Here is a 21,772-nt window from a genome sequence, read left to right on the forward strand (position 1 = left end):
CCGCTACCAGAGGGCATACCTGTTGGGGTCCCAAGGGATCCCAGTATCTCTTCGGAGCACTGTATATAAGCAGGCCTCCCATGCTGTACCAACACTCTGGAGTCAGAATAAAGAGACTAAGATCACACTTCCTCACATCTATAGTACTCAATCACATTACTTTATTCTGGACATAACAACTGGCGACGAGATAACAAACCATCACGCGAAAATGCAGAGAACTGTTGGTATCCTGAAGAAATTCTCAGAGGGGACGATTGGGAGGCCTTCGTGGAGCGACTCGACCAATAATTCATGGCCAACAATCTGCAAGGGAGTGTGAACACTGCCAAACGAAGGGTGATCTTGCTCACCGTCGGCGGGGCAATAACCTATGGCCTCATGAAGAATCTTCTTGCTCCGGTGAAACCAACAACCAAATCGTATGCAGAACTGTGTACGCTGGTCCAGGAGCACCTAAATCCGAAGGAAAGCGTTCTGATGGCAATGTATTGAATTTACACATGTCAACGATTTGAAGGCCAGGAAGTGGCGAGCTACGTCGCCGAACTAAGGCGCCTTGCAGGTCATTGCAAATTCGATGGATTCCTGGAGCAAATGTGAAGAGACTTTTTTGTGCTTGGCATTGGCCATGAGGTTATCCTTCGCAAACTATTCACTGTTGAAACACCGAACCTGAGCAAAGCCATAATGAAAACCCAGGCATTTATGTCCACCAGCGATAACGGCAAACAAATTTCGCAGCATAAAGATGGTTCTGCAAGTACTGTACACAAAGTAACCTCGTTTTCAGGCAGGAACGCATATGGCAGAACATACATGCCTGCATCTGCATGACCTCAGTTGACTCAAAGTCCACCATCAAGCATTAATACTTGTTAACACCTTGTTGATGCTGCGGAGGTGATCATCGAGCCCATCAATGTCGCTTCAAACACTATGTGTGCAAAGGCTGTGGAACAGTGGGACACCTTCAGCGAATGTGCAGACGAGCTGCAAACCCTGAAAACCACCACGTTGCAGAGGAAGACCGATCCATGGCGGATCAAACAAAACTAGAGACTCAAAAAGAGGAGGCAGAAATTTACGGGGGTACACACCTTCACCACGAAATGTCCACCAATCATGTTAAAAGTTGAACTGAACAGAATTCCAGTATCCATGGAATTGGACACGGGTGAGAGGCAGTCCATCATGAGCAAAAAGGCCTTCGACAGGCTGTGGTGCAACAAGGCACACAGGCCCAAGCTGAGTCCCATTCATACCAAGCTGAGAACTTACACTAAAGAGCTGATCCCTGTAATTGGCAGTGCAGCAGTAAAAGTCTCCTATGATGGAGCGGCGCACGAACTCCCACTATGAATTGTACCAGGAGATGGACCCACACTGTTCGGCAGAAGCTGGCTGGGAAAAATCCGCTGGAACTGGGACGACATCTGAGTGCTTTCGTCCGTCGACAACGCCTCATGTGCCCAGGTTCTGAGCAAGTTTCCGTCATTGTTTGAGCCAGGCATCGGATGTTTCTCGGGGGAGAAGGTGCAGATCTATTTGATTCCCGGTACACGATCCATCCACCACAAGGCACGGGCGGTGCCATACATGATGCGAGAGAAAGTGGAGATCGAGCTGGACAGGCTGCAACAAGAGGGTATCATCGCGCCGGTGGAGTTCAACGAGTGGGCCAGTCTGATTGTTCCGGTTCTCAAGGGCGATGGCACAGTCAGAATTTGTGGGGACTATAAAGTAACGATTAACCATTTTTCACTGCAGGACCAGCACCCGCTACCCAAGGCAGACGACCTATTTGCGACGCTGGCAGGAGTAAAGACGTTCACCAAGTTGGACCTGACCTCGGCCTACATGACGCAGGAGCTGGCGGAATCTTCATAAGGCCTCACCTGCATCAACATGCACAAAGGTCTGTTCATCTACAATAGATGCCCGTTTGGGATTCGATCGGACACGGCTATTTTTCAAAGGAACATGCAGAGTCAGCTAAAGTCAGTTCCGCGCACCGTGGTGTTCCCGGACTACATACTGGTCACAGGTTGGGACACCATCGAACACTTGCAGAACCTGGAAGAGGTTCTAAGTCGACTAGATCGTGTGGGACTCAGGTTGAAATGCTCGAAGTGTGTTTTCCTGGTGCCAGAGGTCGCGTTCTTAGGGAGAAGAATCGCGGCAGACGGCATCAGATCCACCGACGCCAAGATGGAGGTCATCAAGAACGCGTCAAGACCACAGAACGTGAAGGAGCTGTGGTCGTTCCTGGGACTCCTCAATTATTTTGGTAGTTTTCTACCCGGGTTAAGCACCTTGCTAGAACCTCTACATGTGTTGCTACGCAAGGGAGATGACTGGGTATGGGGGAAATCACAAGAGACTGCTTTTGAGAAAGCCCGAAATCTGCTATGTTCCAACAAACTGCTTGTCCTATATGATCCTTGTAAATGTTTAGTGCTAGCTTGCGATGCGTCTTTGTACGGGGTCGGGTGTGTGTTACCACAAGCAAACAAATCGGCGACATTCCAATCGGTCGCTTATGCGTCCAGGAGTTTGTCCAAGGCCGAAAGGGCCTACAGCATGATTGAAAAAGAAGCTCTGGCATGCACTTACGGGGTTAAAAAAAATGCACCAGTATCTGTTTGGGCTTAAGTTTGAGTTAGAAACTGACCAAAAGCCGCTCATATCATTATTCTCAGAGAGCAAAGGTATCAATACCAATGCCTCTGCTTGCATCCAAAGATGGGCGCTCACGCTGTCTGCATATAACTATGTAATTCGCCACAGGCCAGGCACAGAGAACTGCGCTGATGCCCTCAGTCGGCTACCATTGCCCACCACCAGGGTGGAAATGGCACAGCCTGCAGACTTGCTCTTGGTGATAGATGCATTTGAAAATGAAAAGTCACTAGTTATGGCCCGCCAGATCAGGACCTGGACCAGCCAGGATCCTTTACTGTCCCTTGTAAAAAACTGTGTCCTCCATGGGAGCTGGTCCAGCGTCCCAGCGGAGAATCATGGAGAGATAAAGCCGTTCCAGCGGCGTAAAGACGAAATGCCCATACAGGCGGACTGTCTTTTGTGGTGTGATCGCATGGTTTTGCCCAAGAAGGGCAGGGAAACGTTCATATGCGACCTACACAGTACCCACCCAGGCATAGTAATGATGAAAGCTATAGCCAGATCCCATGTGTGGTGGCCCGGCATCGACTCAGATTTGGAGTCTTGCATGCGCCAATGCAACACTTGCTCTCAACTGAGCAATACACCCAGGGAAGCACTGCTAAGTTTGTGGTCATGGCCCTCCAAACTGTAGTCTAGGATCCACGTTGACTTCGCTGGCCCGTTTCTAGGCAAAATGTTCTTGGTTGTTGTGGATGCTTATTCAAAGTGGATTGAGTGTGTAATAATGTCTGTAAGCACGTCCACTACCACCATCGAAAACCTACGAGCCATGTTTGCCACGCACGGCCTGCCTGATATCCTTGTCAGCGACGATGGGCCGTGCTTCACCAGCGCTGAATTGAATGAATTCATGACCCACAATGGGATCAAGCACGTCACATCTGCCCCGTTCAAGCCTGCATCTAACAGCCAGGCAGAACGGGCAGTACAAGCCATCAAGCAAAACTTGAAACGCGTGTTGGAAGGCTCCCTGCAGACCCGCCTGTCCAGTGCCCTGCTCAGCTACCGCACCAGACCCCACTCGCTCACCGGGGTTCCCCTAGCCGAGCTGCTCATGAAAAGGGCGCTCAAAACAAGGCTCTCTCTCATCCACCCTGATATCTGTGATCACATCGAGGGCAGGCGGCATCAACTAAGCATGCACCATGATCGCGCAAATTTATCACGCGATATTGAAGTCAATGACCCTGTATTTGTAATCAACTATGGACATGGTCCCAAATGGCTTGCTGGCACTTTCATAGCCAAAGAAGGGAGTAGAGTGTTTCAGGTCAAACTTGTAAATGGACTCATTTGCAGAAAGCATTTGGACCGAACCAAACTGCGATTCACAGACAGCCACGAGCAACCTGAAGAGGACACCACCAACTTCGACCCTCAGGACACACACACAAATGGCAACCGACATCACGGTTGACCACGAAGCTGAACTCATCATCCCCAGCAGCCCAGCAAGGCCAGCTGCGCAGCAGCCCAACAAAGAACCAACCATCTCACCCACACCTGCATTTGTACCAAAACGATCGACTAGGGAGCAAAATTCTGACGGGGTTAGACAGGTTAGATGCAGGAAGAATGTTCCCAATGTTGGGGAAGTCCAGAACCAGGGGACACAGTCTAAGGATAAGGGGGAAGCCATTTAGGACCGAGATGAGGAGGAATTTCTTCACCCAGAGAGTGGTGAACCTGTGGAATTCTCTACCACAGAAAGTTGTTGAGGCCAATTCACTAAATATATTCAAAAAGGAGTTAGATAAAGTCCTTACTACTAGGGGAATCAAGGGGTATGGTGAGAAAGCAGGAATGGGGTACTGAAGTTGCATGTTCAGCCATGAACTCATTGAATGGCGGTGCAGGCTAGAAGGGCTGAATGGCCTACTCCTGCACCTAGTTTCTATGTTTCTATGTTTCTATGTTTCTAAATGCCCCAGATCGTCTCACCCTGTAAATAAGTGTACTATTGACTTTGGGAGGGAGTGATGTTATTATGCAACACCTTGTAACCAGCATTCTACACCACCAGAGGGCATATCTGTTGGAGTCCCAAGGGATCCCAGCATCCCTTGGGAGCACTGTGTATAAGCAGGCCTCCCATACTGTACCAACATTCTGGAGTCAGAATAAAGAGACTAAGGTCACACTTACTCACGTCTGCCATATTCAATCACATTACTTTATTCTGGACATAACTCTACCCAACACTCATATATGCTTTCCAGGGGAGGGTTGTGAACAGTGGTTAAAAGCTGATTTTTCCCATCCCTAATCCAGAGACTTTAGCACACTCCTGTAGAATACTGAAGGAGCGCTGCACTGTCGGAGATGACGCCTTTTAGATGAGATGTAAAACCGAGGCCCCGTCTACTCTCTCAGGTGGTTGGAAAAGATCCCATGACACTATTTCGAAGAAGAGCAGGGAAGATATCCCTGGTGTCCTGGCCAATATTTATCACTCAGCCAACATCACTAAAATACAGATTATCTGGTTATCATATTGCTGTTTCTGAAGCTTGCTATGCGCAAATTGCCTGCAATATTTCACACATTACAACAGTGACTACACTTCAAATGTACTTCATTGTCTGTAAAACACTTTGGACATCCGGTGGTTGTGAAAGGTGCTATTTAAATTCAAGTCTGTCTTTTTTTAAGGAACTGAATATTTTTCAGTCCTTCTGGGCCTGCGTCCTCCTAATCCCATCGAGACTCCGCCCACGATGCCTCCCACCCGGAACCGGAAGTGGGGCCCTGCAATCAGTCCGACCATGTTGTTAATTCCTCCACGAGCCTCCGATCGACCGGGGGAGGGAGAAAGAGAGAGAGCCTGGGGGGGGGGGAAGATAGAGAGAGCGAGAGAGAGAGAGAGTGCCTGGGGGGGAAGCGAGAGAGAGAGAGAGAGAGAGAGAGAGCCTGGGGGGAAGAGAGAGAGAGAGAGAGAAAGAGAGAGCCTGGGGGGGAGTGAGAGAGCGAGAGAGAGAGAGAGAAAGAGAGAGCCTGGTTGGGGGGAGGGGAGAGAGAGAAAGAGAGAGAGCCTGGGGGTGAAGAGAGAGAGAGAGAGAGAGAGTGCCTGGGGGGAAGAGCGAGAGAGAGAGAGAGAGAGAGAGAGCCTGGGGGGGAGAGAGAGAGCGAGAGAGAGAGAGAAAGAGAGAACCTGGTTGGGGGGAGGGGGAGAGAGAGACAGAGAGAGAGCCTGGGGGTGAAGAGAGAAAGAGAGAGAGTGCCTGGGGGGGAAGAGAGAGCGAGAGAGAGAGAGAGCCTGGGGGGGGGAGAGAGAGAGAGAGAGAGAGAGCCTGGGGGTGAAGAGAGAGAGAGAGAGAGAGCCTGGGGGGGAGAGAGAGCGAGAGAGAGAGAGAGCCTGGGGGGGGAGAGAGAGAGAGAGAGAGAGAGAGAGAAAGAGAGAGCCTGGTGGGGGGAGAGAGGGAAGGAGAGAGAGAGCCTGGGGGGAGAAAGAGAGAAAGAGAAAGAGAGAGAGAGAGTGCCTGGGCAGGGGCAGGCAGCGGGGAGAGAGAGAGAGAGAGCATGGGAGGGAGGGGAGAGAGAGAGAGCATGGGGGGGGAGAGAGAAAAAGAGAGAGAGAGAGCATGGGGGCGGGCGGGGAGGAGAGAAAAAGAGAGAGAGAGCCTGGGGAGAGAGAGAGAGAGAGGGAGAGAGAGCCTGGGGGGGGGAGAGAGAGAATGCATAGTGGAGGTGGGGGGGGGGGGGGGAGGAGGAGGAGAGAGAGAGCCTGGGGGAGGGGAAGAGAGAGAGAGAGAGAGAGCGAGAGAGAGCATGGGTGGTGGGAGAAAAAAGAGAGAGAGAGCCTGGGGGCAGGGGGTGAGAGATAGAGGGAGAGACAGAGCCTGGGGGGAGGGGAGAGAGGGAGCTGGGGGGATTGGAAGAGAGAGAGCCTGCGGGTGAGAGAGAGAACTTGGCGAGAGAGAGAAAGAGAGAGAAAGAGTGAGAGAGAGAGAGCCTGGGGGGAGAGAGAGAGACTGGGGGAGAGAGAGAGAGAGCCTGGGGGGTGGGGGAGAGAGTGAGAGAGCCTGGGGGGGAGAGAGAGAGAGCCTGGGGGGGGGGGGGGAGAGAGAGAGAGAGCCTGGGGGGAGAGAGAGAGAGAGAGAGCCTGGGGGAGAGAGAGAGAGAGAGAGGGCCTGAGGGGAGAGAGAGAGAGAGCCTGGAGGGAGAGAGAGAGAGAGCCTGGGGGGGGGGGGGGAGAGAGAGAGAGCCTGGGGGAGAGAGAGAGAGAGAGAGAGAGAGACTGGGGGGAGAGAGAGAGAGAGAGCCTGGGGAGAGAGAGAGAGAGCCTGGGGGAGAGACAGAGAGAGAGCCTGGGGGGAGAGAGAGAGAGAGCCTGGGGGGAGAGAGAGTGAGAGCCTGGGGGGAGAGAGAGAGAGAGCCTGGCGGAGAAAGAGAGAGAGAGAGCCTGGGGAGAAAGAGAGAGAGAACCTGGGGGAGAGAGAGAGAGAGAGAGAGAGAGCCTGGGGGGAGAGAGACAGAGAGAGAGCCTGGGGAGAGAGAGCGAGCCTGGGGGGGAGAGAGTGAGAGGGAGCCTGGGGGGGGGGGAGAGAGAGAGCCTGGGAGAGAGAGACAGAGAGAGAGCCTGGGGAGAGAGAGAGAGCCTGGGGGGAGAGAGAGAGAGACTGGGGGAGAGAGAGAGAGAGCCTGGGGGGTGGGGGAGAGAGTGAGAGAGCCTGGAGGGGAGAGAGAGAGAGCCTAGTGCGGGGGGGGAGAGAGAGAGAGAGCCTGGGGGGAGAGAGAGAGAGAGAGCCTGGGGGAGAGAGAGAGAGACAGAGGGCCTGGGGGGAGAGAGAGAGAGAGCCCGGAGGGAGAGATCGAGAGAGCCTGGGGGAGGGAGAGAGAGAGTGCCTGGGGGAGAGAGAGAGAGAGAGAGAGAGAGAGAGTCTGGGGGGAGAGAGAGAGAGAGCCTGGGGGGAGAGAGAGTGAGAGCCTGGGGGGAGAGAGAGAGAGAGCCTGGGGGAGAGAGAGAGAGAGAGAGAGAGCCTGGGGAGAGAGAGAGAGAGAGCCTGGGGGAGAGAGAGAGAGAGAGAGAGCCTGGGGGGAGAGAGAGAGAGAGCCTGGGGGGGAGAGAGAGAGAGCCTGGAGGGGAGAGAGATAGAGAGAGCCTGGGGGAGGAGAGAGAGAGAGAGAGAGAGCCTGGGAGGGAGGGAGAGAGAGAGCCTGGGGGAGAAAGAGAGAGAGAGAGCCTGGGGGGAGAGAGAGAGCGAGCCTGGGGGGGAGAGAGAGAGAGAGCCTGGGGGGGAGAGAGAGAGAGAGACCCTGGGGGGGAGAGAGAGAGCCTGGGGGAGAGAGAGAGAGAGAGAGCCTGGGGAGAGTGAGAGGGAGCCTGGGGGGAGAGAGAGAGAGAGAGAGAGAGAGCCTGGGAGGGAGAGAGAGAGGGCCTGGGGGGGGGGGGGGAAGAGAGATAGAGTGCCTGGGGGAGAGAGAGGGAGAGCCTGGGGTGGAGAGAGAGAGAGTGCCTGGGGGAGAGAGAGAGAGAGCCTGTGGGGGGAGAGAGAGAGAGAGCTTGGGGGGAGAGAGAGAGAGCCGGGGGGGGAGAGAGAGAGAGAGAGAGAGCCTGTGGAGAGTGAGAGAGAGCCTGGGGGGAGAGAGAGAGCCTGGCGGGAGAGGGAGAGGGAGACTATGGGGAGAGAGAGAGAGATACTGGGGGAGAGAGAGAGAGAGCCTGGGGGGGGGGGGAGAGAGAGAGAGAGCCTGGGGGAAGAGAGAGAGAGTCTGGTGGGGGGCGGAGAGAGAGAGAGAGAGCCTGGGGGGAGAGAGAGAGCCTGGGGGGAGAGAGAGAGAGCCTGTGAGGGGGGGGGGGAAGAGAGAGAGCCTGGGGAGAGAGAACCTGGGGGGAGAGAGAGAGAGAGAGAGAGAGCCTGGGGAGAGAGAGAGAGAGTCTGCGGGGGCGGAGAGAGAGAGCCTGGGGGGAGAGAGAGAGAGAGCCTGGGGGGGGGGGGGGGGGGGGGAGAGAGTGAGAGCCTGGGAGGGGGGGGAGAGAGAGAGCCTGGGGGAAGGGAGAGAGAGCCTGGGGGGAGAGAGAGAGAGCCTGGGGGAGAGAGAGAGAGAGAGAGCCTGGGGAGAGTGAGAGGGAGCCTGGGGGGAGAGAGAGAGAGCCAGGAGGGGTGGGGGGGGGGAGAGAGAGCCTGGGGGAGAGAGAGAGAGAGAGAGAGAGAGAGCCTGGGGAGAATGAGAGAGAGAGAGAGCCTGGGGGAGAGAGAGAGAGAGAGAGAGCCTGCGGAGAGAGAGAGAGAGAGAGCCTGGCGGGAGAGAGAGAGAGAGCCTGGGGGGGGGGAGAGAGAGCCTGGGGTGAGAGAGAGCCTGGGGGAGAAAGAGAGAGAGAGAGCCTGGGGAGAGAGAGAGAGCCTGGGGGGAGTGAGAGAGAGCCTGGTGGGAGAGAGAGAGAGCCTGCGGGAGGGGGGGGGGGGGGGAGAGAGAGAGAGAGAGCCTGGGAGGGAGGGAGAGAGAGCCTACGGGGAGAGAGAGAGAGAGAGAGAACCTGTGGAGCCTGGGGGGGGGGTGGTTTTGAGAGAGAGAGAGAGCCTGGGGGAGAGAGAGAGAGAGAGAGAGAACCTTGGGGAGAGAGAGAGCGAGCCTGGGGGGGGGGAGGGAGAGAGAGAGAGCCTGGGGGAGAGAGAGAGAGAGCCTGGGGGGGAGAGAGAGAGAGCCTGGAGGTGAGAGAGAGAGAGAGAGCCTGGGGGAGGAGAGAGAGAGAGAGAGCCTGGGAGGGAGGCAGAGAGAGAGCCTGGGGGAGAGAGAGAGAGAGAGAGCCTGAGGGGGAGAGAGAGCGAGCCTGGGGGGGAAAGAGAGAGAGAGAGCCTGGGGGGAGAGAGGGAGAGAGAGAGAGCCTGGGGAGAGTGAGAGGAAGCCTGGGGGGTGGGGAGAGAGGGAGAGAGAGAGCCTGGGGAGAGTGAGAGGGAGCCTGGGGGGGGGTGGACAGAGAGAGCCTGGGGGAGAGAGACAGAGAGAGAGCCTGGGGAGAGAGAGAGAGAGCCTGGGGAGAAAGAGAAAGAGGGAGCCTGGGGGAGAGAGAGAGAGAGGGAGCCTGGGGGAGCGAGAGGGAGAGAGAGAGCCTGGGGAGAGAGAGCGCCTGGCGGGGGGCGGGGGGAGCGAGAGAGAGAGAGAGCCTGGGGGGGAGAGAGAGAGAGCCTGGGGTGGGGGAGAGAGAGAGTGAGCCTGGGGGAGAGAGCCTGGGGGGAAGAGAGAGAGAGAGCCAGAGGGGAGAGAGAGAGAGCCAGAGGGGAGAGAGAGAGAGAGCCTGGGGGGAGAGAGAGGGAGCATGGGGGGAGAGAGAGGGAGAGCCTGGGGGGAGAGAGAGAGAGAGAGAGAGAGTGCCTGGGGGAGAGAGAGAGAGAGAGAGAGAGAGAGCCTGGGGGGAGAGAGAGAGAGAGAGAGCCTGGGGGGAGAGAGAGAGAGCCTGGGGGGAGAGAGAGAGAGAGCCTGGGGGGAGAGAGAGAGAGAGAGCGCCCTGGAGGGGCCGGGGGGGGGTGAGAGAGAGAGAGACTATGGGGAGAGGCAGAGAGAGACTGGGGGGAGAGAGAGAGAGAGAGCGCCTGGGGGAGAGAGAGAGAGAGAGAGCCTGGGGAGGAGAGAGAGAGAGCCTTGGGGAAGAGAGAGAGAGCCTGGGGGGGTGGAGAGAGAGAGAGAGCCTGGGGGGAGAGAGAGAGCCTGGGAGCGGGGGGAGAGAGAGAGCCTTGGGGGGAGAGAGTGAGAGCCTGGAGGTGAGAGAGAGAGAGAGAACCTGGGGGAGGAGAGAGAGAGAGAGCCTGGGAGGGAGGGAGAGAGAGAGCCTGGGGGAGAGAGAGAGAGAGAGAGCCTGGGGGAAAGAGAGAGCGAGCCTGGGGGGGGAGAGAGAGAGAGAGAGCCTGGGGGAGAGAGGGAGAGAGAGAGCCTGGGGGGAGAGAGAGAGAGAGAGAGCCTGGGGGAGAGAGAGAGAGAGAGAGCCTGGGGAGAGAGAGAGAGAGCCTGGGAGAGAGAGAGAGAGAGAGAGAGCCTGGGAAGAGTGAGAGAGAGAGAGCCTGGGGGAGAGAGAGAGAGAGAGAGAGAGCCTGCGGAGAGAGAGAGAGAGAGAGCCTGGCGGGAGAGAGAGAGAGAGCCTGGGGGGGAGAGAGAGAGAGCCTGGAGGGGAGAGAGAGAGAGAGAGAGAGAGGCTGGGGGAGGAGAGAGAGAGAGAGAGAGATCCTGGAAGGGAGGGAGAGAGAGAGCCTGGGGGAGAGAGAGAGAGAGAGAACTTGGGGGAGAGAGAGAGCGAGCCTGGGGTGGATAAAGTGAGAGGGAGCCTGGGGGGGGGGAAAGAGAGAGCCTGGGGGAGAGAGACAGAGAGAGAGCCTGGGGAGAGAGAGAGAGCCTGGGGGGAGAGAGAGAGAGAGCCTGGGGGAGAGAGGGAGAGAGCCTGGGGAGAGAAAGAGAGAGGGAGCCTGAGGGAGAGAGAGAGAGAGGGAGCCTGGGGGAGAGAGAGAGAGAGAGAGCCTGGGGAGAGAGAGCGAGAGAGAGAGCCTGGTGGGGGGGGGGGGAGGGGAGAGAGAGAGAGAGAGCCTGGGAGGGAGAGAGAGAGGGCCTGGGGGGGAGGGGGAAGAGAGATAGAGAGCCTGGGGGAGAGAGAGGGAGAGCCTGGGGTGGAGAGAGAGAGAGAGAGCCTTGGGGGAGAGAGAGAGAGTGCCTGGGGGAGAGAGAGAGAGAGCCTGGGGGGAGAGAGAGAGAGTCTGGGGGGAGAGAGAGAGAGAGAGGATGCCTGGGGGAGAGAGAGAGAGAGCCTGGGGCGGGGGGGGGGGGGGGCGGGGGGAGAGAGAGAGCCTGGGGGAAAGAGAGAGCGAGCCTGGGGGGGAGAGAGAGTGAGAGAGCCTGGGGGAGAGAGAGAGAGAGCCTGGGGGTGAGAGAGAGAGAGAGCCTGGGGGGGAGAGAGAGAGAGAGCTTGGGGGGAGAGAGAGAGAGCCGGGGGGTGAGAGAGAGAGAGAGAGAGCCTGTGGAGAGTGAGAGAGAGCCTGGGGGGAGAGAGAGAGACTGGGGGGAGAGAGAGAGCCTGGCGGGAGAGGGAGAGGGAGACTCTGGGGAGAGAGAGAGAGATACTGGGGGAGAGAGAGAGAGAGCCTGGGGGGTGGAGAGAGAGAGAGAGCCTGGGGGAAGAGAGAGAGAGTCTGGGGGGAGACGGAGAGAGAGAGAGAGAGCCTGGGGGGAGAGAGAGAGAGCCTGGGGGGAGAGAGAGTGAGCCTGGGAGGGGGGGGGAGAGAGAGAGCCTGGGGAGAGAGAACCTGGGGGGAGAGAAAGAGAGAGAGAGAGAGAGAGCCTGGGGAGAGAGAGAGAGAGACTACGGGGGCGTAGAGAGAGAGCCTGGGGGGCGAGAGAGAGAGAGCCTGGGGGGGGCGAGAGAGAGAGAGCCTGGGGGGGGGGAAGTGAGTGAGAGCCTGGGAGGCGGGGGGAGAGAGAGCCTGGGGGAAGGGAGAGAGAGCCTGGGGGGAGAGAGAGAGAGAGAGAGAGAGAGAGCCTGGGGAGAGAGAGAGGCAGCCTGGGGGGAGGGGGTGGGAGAGAGAGAGAGAGCCTGGGGGAGAGATAGAGAGAGAGAGCCTGGGGGAGAGAGAGAGAGAGAGCCTGGGGGAGAGAGAGAGCCCAGGGAGAGAGAGAGAGAGAGAGCCTGGGGGAGAGAGAGAGAGAGAGAGAGAGAGTCTGGGGAGAGAGAGAGAGAGAGAGAGCCTGGGGCGGGGGGAGAGAGAGACAGTGAGAGAGCCTGGGGGAAGAGAGAGAGAGCCTGGGGGGGAGAGAGAGAGAGCCTGGGGGAGAGAGAGAGAGAGCCTGGGGGGGAGAGAGAGAGAGAGCCTGGGGGGAGAGAGAGAGAGCGCCTGGGGGAGAGAGAGAGAGCCTGGGGGGAGAGAGAGAGAGAGACTGGGGGGAGAGAGAGAGAGCTGGGGGGGGGGAGAGAGAGAGAGCCTGGGGGAGAGAGAGAGAGAGAGAGCCTGGGGGGAGAGAGAGAGAGCCTGGGGGGAGAGAGAGAGAGAGCCTGGGGGGAGAGAGAGAGAGAGAGAGCCCTGGAGGGGCCGGGGGGGGGGGGAGAGAGAGAGACTATGGGGAGAGGCAGAGAGAGACTGGGGGGAGAGAGAGAGAGAGAGCGCCTAGGGGAGAGAGAGAGAGAGAGAGCCTGGGGAGGAGAGAGAGAGAGCCTTGGGGAAGAGAGAGAGAGCCTGGGGGGGTGGAGAGAGAGAGAGAGCCCTGGAGGGGCCGGGGGGGGGGGGGGAGAGAGAGAGAGACTGTGGGGAGAGGCAGAGAGAGACTGGGGGGAGAGAGAGAGAGAGAGCGCCTGGGGGGAGAGAGAGAGCCTGGGAGCGGGGGGAGAGAGAGAGCCTGGGGGGGAGAGAGTGAGAGAGCCTGGGGGGCGAGAGAGAGAGAGCCTGGGGGGGGGGGAGGAGAGAGTGAGAGCCTGGGAGGGGGGGGGAGAGAGAGAGCCTGGGGGAAGGGAGAGAGAGCCTGGGGGGAGAGAGAGAGAGAGAGAGAGAGAGAGCCTGGGGGAGAGAGAGAGAGAGAGAGCCTGGGGAGAGTGAGAGGGAGCCTGGGGGGAGAGAGAGAGAGCCTGGAGGGGTGGGGGGGGGGGGGCAGAGAGAGAGCCTGGGGGAGAGAGAGAGAGAGAGAGAGAGAGAGCCTGGGGGGAGAGAGAGAGAGAGCCTGGGAGAGAGAGAGAGAGAGAGAGAGAGAGCCTGGGGAGAGTGAGAGAGAGAGAGCCTGGGGGAGAGAGAGAGAGAGAGAGAGAGCCTGCGGAGAGAGAGAGAGAGAGAGCCTGGCGGGAGAGAGAGAGAGAGCCTGGGGGGAGAGAGAGAGAGAGAGAGCCTGGGGAGAGAGAGAGAGCCTGGGGGGAGAGAGAGAGAGAGCCTGGGGGAGAGAGAGAGAGAGCCTGGGGGAGAGAGGGAGAGAGCCTGGGGAGAGAAAGAGAGAGGGAGCCTGAGGGAGAGAGAGAGAGTGGGAGCCTGGGGGAGAGAGAGAGAGAGAGAGCCTGGGGAGAGCCTGGTGGCGGGGGGGGGAGGGGAGAGAGAGAGAGAGAGCCTGGGAGGGAGAGAGAGAGGGCCTGGGGGGGGGGGGGGAAGAGAGATAGAGAGCCTGGGGGAGAGAGAGGGAGAGCCTGGGGTGGAGAGAGAGAGAGAGCCTTGGGGGAGAGAGAGAGAGTGCCTGGGGGAGAGAGAGAGAGAGCCTGGGGGGAGAGAGAGAGAGTCTGGGGGGAGAGAGAGAGAGAGAGGAAGCCTGGGGGAGAGAGAGAGAGTGCCTGGGGCGGGGGGGGGGGGGGGCGGGGGGAGAGAGAGAGCCTGGGGGAAAGAGAGAGCGAGCCTGGGGGGGGAGAGAGAGTGAGAGAGCCTGGGGGAGAGAGAGAGAGAGCCTGGGGGGGAGAGAGAGAGAGAGCCTGGGGGGGAGAGAGAGAGAGAGCTTGGGGGGAGAGAGAGAGAGAGCCGGGGGGAGAGAGAGAGAGAGAGAGCCTGTGGAGAGTGAGAGAGAGCCTGGGGGGAGAGAGAGAGACTGGGGGGAGAGAGAGAGCCTGGCGGGAGAGGGAGAGGGAGACAATGGGGAGAGAGAGAGAGATACTGGGGGAGAGAGAGAGAGAGCCTGGGGGGGGGGGAGAGAGAGAGAGAGCCTGGGGGAAGAGAGAGAGAGTCTGGGGGGAGGCGGAGAGAGAGAGAGAGAGAGCCTGGGGGGAGAGAGAGAGAGCCTGGGGGGAGAGAGAGTGAGCCTGGGAGGGGGGGGAGAGAGAGAGCCTGGGGAGAGAGAACCTGGGGGGAGAAAGAGAGAGAGAGAGAGAGAGAGCCTGGGGAGAGAGAGAGAGAGACTGCGGGGGCGGAGAGAGAGAGACTGGGGGGAGAGAGAGAGAGCCTGGGGGGCGAGAGAGAGAGAGCCTGGGGGGGTAGAGAGTGAGAGCCTGGGAGGGGAGGGGAGAGAGAGAGCCTGGGGGAAGGGAGAGAGAGCCTGGGGGGAGAGAGAGAGAGAGAGAGAGAGAGAGAGCCTGGGGAGAGAGAGAGGCAGCCTGGGGGGAGGGGGTGGGAGAGAGAGAGAGAGCCTGGGAGGGAGGGAGAGAGAGAGCCTGGGGGAGAGATAGAGAGAGAGAGCCTGGGGGAGAGAGAGAGAGAGAGAGCCTGGGGGAGAGAGAGAGCCTAGGGAGAGAGAGAGAGAGAGAGCCTGGGGGAGAGAGAGAGAGAGAGAGAGAGAGTCTGGGGAGAGAGAGAGAGAGAGAGAGAGAGCCTGGGGGGGGGGAGAGAGAGACAGTGAGAGAGCTTGGGGGAAGAGAGAGAGAGAGCCTGGGGGGGAGAGAGAGAGAGCCTGGGGGGGGGTGGAGAGAGAGAGAGCCTGGGGGAGAGAGAGAGAGAGCCTGGGGGGGAGAGAGAGAGCGAGCCTGGGGGGAAAGAGAGAGAGCGCCTGGGGGAGAGAGAGAGAGCCTGGGGGGAGAGAGAGAGAGAGACTGGGGGGAGAGAGAGAGAGCTAGGGGGGGGAGAGAGAGAGAGCCTGGGGGAGAGAGAGAGAGAGCCTGGTGGGGAGAGAGAGAGAGCCTGGGGGAGAGAGAGAGAGAGAGCCTGGGGAGAGAGAGAGAGAGAGAGAGAGCGCCTGGGGGGGAAAGAGAGAGAGAGAGAGAGAGCCTGGGGGGAGAGAGAGAGAGAGAGAGAGAGCCTGGGGGGAGAGAGAGAGAGCCTGGGGGGAAAGAGAGAGAGAGCCTGGGGGAGAGAGAGAGAGAGCCTGGGGGGGGAGAGAGAGAGAGCCTGGAGGTGAGAGAGAGAGAGAGAGAGCCGGGGGAAGGAGAGAGAGAGAGAGAGCCTGGGAGGGAGGGAGAGAGAGAGCCTGGGGGAGAGAGAGAGAGAGAGAGCCTGAGGGGGAGAGAGAGCGAGCCTGGGGGGGAGAGAGAGAGAGAGCCTGGGGGGGAGAGAGAGAGAGAGCTTGGGGGGAGAGAGAGAGAGCCGGGGGGAGAGAGAGAGAGAGAGAGCCTGTGGAGAGTGAGAGAGAGCCTGGCGGGAGAGAGAGAGACTGGGGGGAGAGAGAGAGCCTGGCGGGAGAGAGAGAGAGCCTGGGAGTGGGGGGGAGAGAGAGAGCCTGGGGAGAGAGAGCCTGGGGGGGAGAGAGAGAGAGAGCCTGGGGGGAGAGAGAGAGAGCGCCTGGGGGAGAGAGAGAGAGCCTGGGGGGAGAGGGAGAGAGAGACTGGGGGGAGAGAGAGAGAGCTGGGGGGGGGGAGAGAGAGAGAGCCTGGGGGAGAGAGAGAAAGAGAGAGCCTGGTGGGGAGAGAGAGAGAGCCTGGGGGAGAGAGAGAGAGAGAACCTGGGGAGAGAGAGAGAGAGAGAGAGAGAGCGCCTGGGGGGGAAAGAGAGAGAGAGAGAGAGAGCCTGGGGGGAGAGAGAGAGAGAGAGAGAGCCTGGGGGGAGAGAGAGAGAGCCTGGGGGGAAAGAGAGAGAGAGCCTGGGGGAGAGAGAGAGAGAGCCTGGGGGGGGGAGAGAGAGAGAGCCTGGAGGTGAGAGAGAGAGAGAGAGAGCCTGGGGGAGGAGAGAGAGAGAGAAAGCCTGGGAGGGAGGGAGAGAGAGGAGCCTGGGGGAGAGAGAGAGAGAGAGAGCCTGAGGGGGAGAGAGAGCGAGCCTGGGGGGGAGAGAGAGAGAGAGAGCCTGGGGGAGAGAGGGAGAGAGAGAGAGCCTGGGGAGAGTGAGAGGGAGCCTGGGGGGTGGGGAGAGAGGGAGAGAGAGAGCCTGGGGAGAGTGAGAGGGAGCTTGGGGGGGTGGTGGAGAGAGAGAGCCTGGGGGAGAGAGACAGAGTGAGAGCCTGGGGAGAGAGAGAGAGAGCCTGGGGAGAAAGAGAAAGAGGGAGCCTGGGGGAGAGAGAGAGAGTGAGGGAGCCTGGGGGAGCGAGAGGGAGAGAGAGAGCCTGGGGAGAGAGAGCGCCTGGGGGGGGGGGGCGGGGGAGGGAGAGAGAGAGAGAGCCTGGGGGGAGAGAGAGAGAGCCTGGGGGGGGGGGGAGAGAGAGAGTGAGCCTGGGGGAGAGAGCCTGGGGGGAAGAGAGAGAGAGAGCCAGGGGGGAGAGCGAGAGTGTCTGGGGGAGAGAGAGAGAGCCTGGGGGTGAGAGAGGGAGCATGGGGGGAGAGAGAGGGAGAGCCTGGGGGTAGAGAGAGAGAGAGAGAGAGAGCGCCTGGGGAGAGAGAGAGAGAGAGAGAGAGAGAGCCTGGGGAGGAGAGAGAGAGAGCCTTGGGGAAGAGAAAGAGAGCCTGGGGGGGTGGAGAGAGAGCGAGAGAGCCTGGGGGGAGAGAGAGAGCCTGGGAGCGGGGGGAGAGAGAGAGCCTGGGGGGGAGAGAGTGAAAGCCTGGAGGTGAGAGAGAGAGAGAGAGAGAACCTGGGGGAGGAGAGAGAGAGAGAGCCTGGGAGGGAGGGAGAGAGAGAGCCTGGGGGAGAGAGAGAGAGAGAGAGCCTGGGGGGGAGAGAGAGAGAGAGAGCCTGGGGGAGAGAGGGAGAGAGAGAGCCTGGGGAGGAGAGAGAGAGAGCCTTGGGGGAGAGAGAGAGAGAGAGCCTGGGGGAGAGAGGAGAGAGAGAGAGCCTGGGGGAGAGAGGAGAGAGCCTGGGGAGCCCTGGGGGGTGGGGAGAGAGGGAGAGAGAGAGCCTGGGGAGAGTGAGAGGGAGCTTGGGGGGGGTGGAGAGAGAGAGCCTGGGGGAGAGAGACAGAGTGAGAGCCTGGGGAGAGAGAGAGAGAGCCTGGGGAGAAAGAGAAAGAGGGAGCCTGGGGGAGAGAGAGAGAGAGGGAGCCTGGGGGAGCGAGAGGGAGAGAGAGAGACTGGGGAGAGAGAGCGCCTGGGGGGGGGGGGGGGGGCGGGGGGAGGGAGAGAGAGAGAGAGCCTGGGGGGAGAGAGAGAGAGCCTGGGGGGGGGGGAGAGAGAGAGTGAGCCTGGGGGAGAGAGCCTGGGGGGAAGAGAGAGAGAGAGCCAGGGGGGAGAGCGAGAGTGTCTAGGGGAGAGAGAGAGAGCCTGGGGGGAGAGAGAGGGAGCATGGGGGGAGAGAGAGGGAGAAGCCTGGGGGTAGAGAGAGAGAGAGAGAGAGAGAGAGCGCCTGGGGGAGAGAGAGAGAGAGAGAGAGAGAGAGAGCCTGGGGGGAGAGAGAGAGAGCCTGGGGGGAGAGAGAGAGAGAGCCTGGGGGGAGAGAGAGAGAGAGAGAGCCCTGGAGGGGCCGGGGGGGGGGGGGGGGAGAGAGAGAGAGACTATGGGGAGAGGCAGAGAGAGACTGGGGGAGAGAGAGAGAGAGAGCGCCTGGGGGAGAGAGAGAGAGAGAGAGCCTGGGGAGGAGAGAGAGAGAGCCTTGGGGAAGAGAAAGAGAGCCTGGGGGGTGGAGAGAGAGCGAGAGAGCCTGGGGGGAGAGAGAGATCCTGGGAGCGGGGGGAGAGAGAGAGAGAGAGAGAACCTGGGGGAGGAGAGAGAGAGAGAGCCTGGGAGGGAGGGAGAGGGAGAGCCTGGGGGAGAGAGAGAGAGAGAGAGCCTGGGGGGAGAGAGAGAGAGAGAGCCTGGGGGAGAGAGGGAGAGAGAGAGCCTGGGGAGGAGAGAGAGAGAGCCTTGGGGGAGAGAGAGAGAGCCTGGGGGGGGGGTGGAGAGAGAGAGAGAGAGCCTGGGGGGAGAGAGAGAGCCTGGGAGCGGGGAGAGAGAGAGAGCCTGGGGGGAGAGAGAGAGAGCCTGGGGGAGAGAGTGAGAGAGAGAGAGAGCCTGGGGAGAGAGAGAGCCTGGGGGAGGTGAGGGGGAGAGAGAGCCTGGGGGGAGAGAGAGAGAGAGAGAGAGCCTGGAGGTGAGAGAGAGAGAGAGAGAGAGAGAGCCTGGGGGAAGAGAGAGAGAGAGAGAGAGAGGCTGGGGGAGGAGAGAGAGAGAGAGAGAGAGCCTGGAGGTGAGAGAGAGAGAGAGAGAGAGATAGCCTGGGGGAAGAGAGAGAGAGAGAGAGAGAGGCTGGGGGAGGAGAGAGAGAGAGAGAGAGATCCTGGAAGGGAGGGAGAGAGAGAGCCTGGGGGAGAGAGAGAGAGAGAGAACCTGGGGGAGAGAGAGAGCGAGCCTGGGGGGGATAAAGTGAGAGAGAGCCTGGGGGAGAGAGACAGAGAGAGAGCCTGGGGAGAGAGAGAGAGCCTGGGGGAGAGAGAGAGAGAGCCTGGGGGAGAGAGGGAGAGAGAGGGAGCCTGGGGGAGAGAGAGAGAGTGCCTGGGGGAGAGAGAGAGAGAGCCTGGGGGGAGAGAGAGAGAGTCTGGGGGGAGAGAGAGAGAGAGAGGGAGCCTGGGGGAGAGAGAGAGAGAGAGCCTGGGGCGGGGGGGGGGGGGGCGGGGGGAGAGAGAGAGCCTGGGGGAAAGAGAGAGCGAGCCTGGGGGGGAGAGAGAGGGAGAGCCTGGGGGAGAGAGAGAGAGTGCCTGGGGAGAGAGAGAGAGAGCCTGGGGGGAGAGAGAGAGAGTCTGGGGGAGAGAGAGAGAGAGAGGGAGCCAGGGGGAGAGAGAGAGAGAGCCTGGGGCGGGGGGGGGGCGGGGGGAGAGAGAGAGCCTGGGGGAAAGAGAGAGCGAGCCTGGGGGGAGAGAGAGAGAGAGCCTGGGGGGGAGAGAGAGAGAGAGCTTGGGGGGAGAGAGAGAGAGCCGGGGGGAGAGAGAGAGAGAGAGAGCCTGTGGAGAGTGAGAGAGAGCCTGGGGGGAGAGAGAGAGACTGGGGGGAGAGAGAGAGCCGGGCGGGAGAGGGAGAGGGAGACTATGGGGAGAGAGAGAGAGATACTGGGGGAGAGAGAGAAAGAGCCTGGGGGGGGAAGAGAGAGAGAGAGCCTGGGGGAAGAGAGAGAGAGTCTGGGGGGGGGGGGGGCGGAGTGAGAGAGAGAGCGCCTGGGGGGAGAGAGAGAGCCTGGGAGCGGGGGGAGAGAGAGAGCCTGGGGGGAGAGAGAGAGAGCCTGGGAGGGGGGGGAGAGAGAGAGCCTGGGGAGAGAGAACCTGGGGGGAGAGAGAGAGAGAGAGAGAGCCTGGGGAGAGAGAGAGAGAGACTGCGGGGGCGGAGAGAGAGAGCCTGGGGGGAGAGAGAGAGAGCCTGGGGGGCGAGAGAGAGAGAGCCTGGGGGGGGGAGAGAGTGAGAGCCTGGGAGGGGTGGGGAGAGAGAGAGCCTGGGGGAAGGGAGAGAGAGCCTTGGGGGAGAGAGAGAGAGAGAGAGAGAGAGAGCCTGGGGAGAGAGAGAGGCAGCCTGGGGGGTGGGGGGGGGGGGAGAGAGAGAGAGAGCCTGGGAGGGAGGGAGAGAGAGAGCCTGGGGGAGAGATAGAGAGAGAGAGCCCGGGGGAGAGAGAGAGAGAGAGCCTGGGGGAGAGAGAGAGCCTAGGGAGAGAGAGAGAGAGAGAGAGCGCCTGGGGGGGAAAGAGAGAGAGAGAGAGAGAGCCTGGGGGAGAGAGAGAGAGAGAGAGAGCCTGGGGGGAGAGAGAGAGAGCCTGGGGGAAAGAGAGAGAGAGCCTGGGGGAGACAGAGATAGAGCCCAGGGGGACAGAGAGAGAGAGTGAGCCTGGGGGGGAGAGAGAGAGAGCCTGGGGAGAGAGAGAGCCCTGGAGCGGGGGGTGGGGGAGAGAGAGAGAGACTATGGGGAGAGCAGGGAGAGACTGGGGGGAGAGAGAGAGAGAGTACGCCTGGGGGAGAGAGAGAGAGAGAGAGAGCCTGGGGAGGAGAGAGAGAGAGAGCCTTGGGGAGAGAGAGAGAGCCTGGGGGGGGGGGGGGGGGGAGAGAGAGAGAGAGAGCCTGGGGGGAGAGAGAGAGCCTGGGAGTGGGGGGAGAGAGAGAGCCTGGGGGGAGAGAGAGAGAGCCTGGGGGGAGAGAGAGAGAGAGAGAGCCTGGGGAGAGAGAGAGAGAGCCTGGGTGGGGGGGGGGCGGGAGAGAGAGAGCCTGGGGTGAGAGAGAGCCTGGGGGAGAAAGAGAGAGAGAGAGCCTGGGAGAGAGAGAGAGCCTGGGAGGAGTGAGAGAGAGCCTGGTGGGAGAGAGAGAGAGCCTGCGGGAGGGCGGGGGGGGGAGAGAGAGAGAGAGAGCCTGGGAGGGAGGGAGAGAGAGCCTACGGGGAGAGAGAGAGAGAGAGAGAGAGAACCTGTGGAGCCTGGGGGGGGGGGTGGTTTTGAGAGAGAGAGAGAGCCTGGGAGGGAGGGAGAGAGAGAGCCTGGGGGAGAGAGAGAGAGAGAGAGAGCCTTGGGGAGAGAGAGAGCGAGCCTGGGGGGGGAGGGAGAGAGAGAGAGCCTGGGGGAGAGAGAGAGAGAGCTTGAGGGGGAGAGAGAGAGAGCCTGGAGGTGAGAGAGAGAGAGAGAGAGCCTGGGGAGGAGAGAGAGAGAGAGAGCCTGGGAGGGAGGGAGAGAGAGAGCCTGGGGAAGAGAGAGAGAGAGAGCCTGAGGGGAGAGAGAGCGAGCTGGGGGGGAGAGAGAGAGAGAGGGCCTGGGGGAGAGAGGGAGAGAGAGAGAGCCTGGGGAGAGTGAGAGGGAGCCTGGGGCGTGGGGAGAGAGGGAGAGAGAGAGCCTGGGGAGAGTGAGAGGGAGCCTGGGGGGGGTGGAGAGAGAGAGCCTGGGGGAGAGAGACAGAGAGAGAGCCTGGGTAGAGAGAGAGAGAGAGCCTGGGGAGAAAGAGAAAGAGGGAGCCTAGGGGAGAGAGAGAGAGAGGGAGCCTGGGGGAGCGAGAGAGAGAGTGAGAGCCTGGGGAGAGAGAGCGCCTGGGGGGGGGGCGGGGGGAGCGAGAGAGAGAGAGAGCCTGCGGGGGGGAGAGAGAGAGTGGGCCTGGGGGAGAGAGCCTGGGGGGAAGAGAGAGAGAGAGCCAGGGGGGAGAGAGAGATCGCCTGGGGGGAGAGAGAGAGAGAGAGAGCCTGTGGGGAGAGAGAGGGAGCATGGGGGGAGGAGAGAGGGAGAGCCTGGGGGGAGAGAGAGAGAGAGAGAGAGAGCGCCTGGGGGAGAGAGAGAGAGAGAGAGAGAGGCCTTGGGGAGAGAGAGAGAGAGACTGCGGGGGCGGAGAGAGAGAGACTGGGGGGAGAGAGAGAGAGCCTGGGGGGCGAGAGAGAGAGAGCCTGGGGGGGTAGAGAGTGAGAGCCTGGGAGGGGAGGGGAGAGAGAGAGCCTGGGGAAGGGAGAGAGAGCCCTGGGGGGAGAGAGAGAGAGAGAGAGAGAGAGAGAGCC

The sequence above is a fragment of the Pristiophorus japonicus genome, chromosome 7 (assembly GCF_044704955.1).
Source record: "Pristiophorus japonicus isolate sPriJap1 chromosome 7, sPriJap1.hap1, whole genome shotgun sequence".
Taxonomy (NCBI): Eukaryota; Metazoa; Chordata; class Chondrichthyes; family Pristiophoridae; genus Pristiophorus; species Pristiophorus japonicus.